This window comes from Otolemur garnettii, unplaced genomic scaffold (genome assembly GCF_000181295.1).
Source record: "Otolemur garnettii isolate 467f Iridium unplaced genomic scaffold, OtoGar3 scaffold00041, whole genome shotgun sequence".
Lineage (NCBI taxonomy): Eukaryota > Metazoa > Chordata > Mammalia > Primates > Galagidae > Otolemur > Otolemur garnettii.
The window spans coordinates 13,275,607-13,276,374 of record NW_003852436.1 but is presented as its reverse complement, the minus strand read 5'-3'; positions in this window follow the sequence as shown (position 1 = coordinate 13,276,374).

The following is a 768-nucleotide window of genomic DNA, read 5'->3' as shown; positions in this document are numbered from 1 at the left end:
CCAGGGGCGCGCCGCTCGCTCTGGGCGCGTGTGCGCCACAGATAGGGGGGGACGGAACGCGGCGGGCTGCGGGGAACGTGGACAATGCGAACGCGGCGGTCGCGGCGCCCCGCCCCTGGCGCGGAGCACATGGCCGCGTCCCGCCCGCGGCGCCCGCTCTGCGGTGCCCGGGCGCTTTCCTCGGCTCAGCCGCCCGGAGGGACTGGCAGCCGGCTTTTGCCAAGTGCGTTTTCATGAACTTTCGGGCGGTTTCCGCTCTGTTCGGGTACCCTAGTCACAGTAGAGACATAACCCACGAGGTATGGGGCGACGGTGGAGGTGGGAGGCCTTAGACACAGGATATTAGTGGAAATAATGCAATGGTTGTCAGGAAACGCGAGTGCAGCCACATGGCTACTGCCAGTTATGCAGCAAGGATATCCGGTGGCTGCAAAGTCTGTAATTTAGAATAAAAAGAGCTCTCCCAAGACCCAAGAGGCTGACCTCAGCGCCGCGTGGCGGTGGGGCGCCCGGCACCCTCCGTGGACGTGGTCCAGGTTGTGACAGGTGGGGAATCGTCTTCCCAGGAGATTTATGGATTCAGAGATCCTGCAGATACTCCCCTTTTGGAATCAATGATGCAAAATTCAGCCAGCCTCTTCTGAAATGTGGTTGGGGCTGAGGACGTGGTCGGTCTATTATCCTAACAGTAAGATAATAGAAGTCGCATTTGGAAATATATTTTCGAGCCCCATGTTTTGATGCCTATAATCATAAAGTCTAAAATCT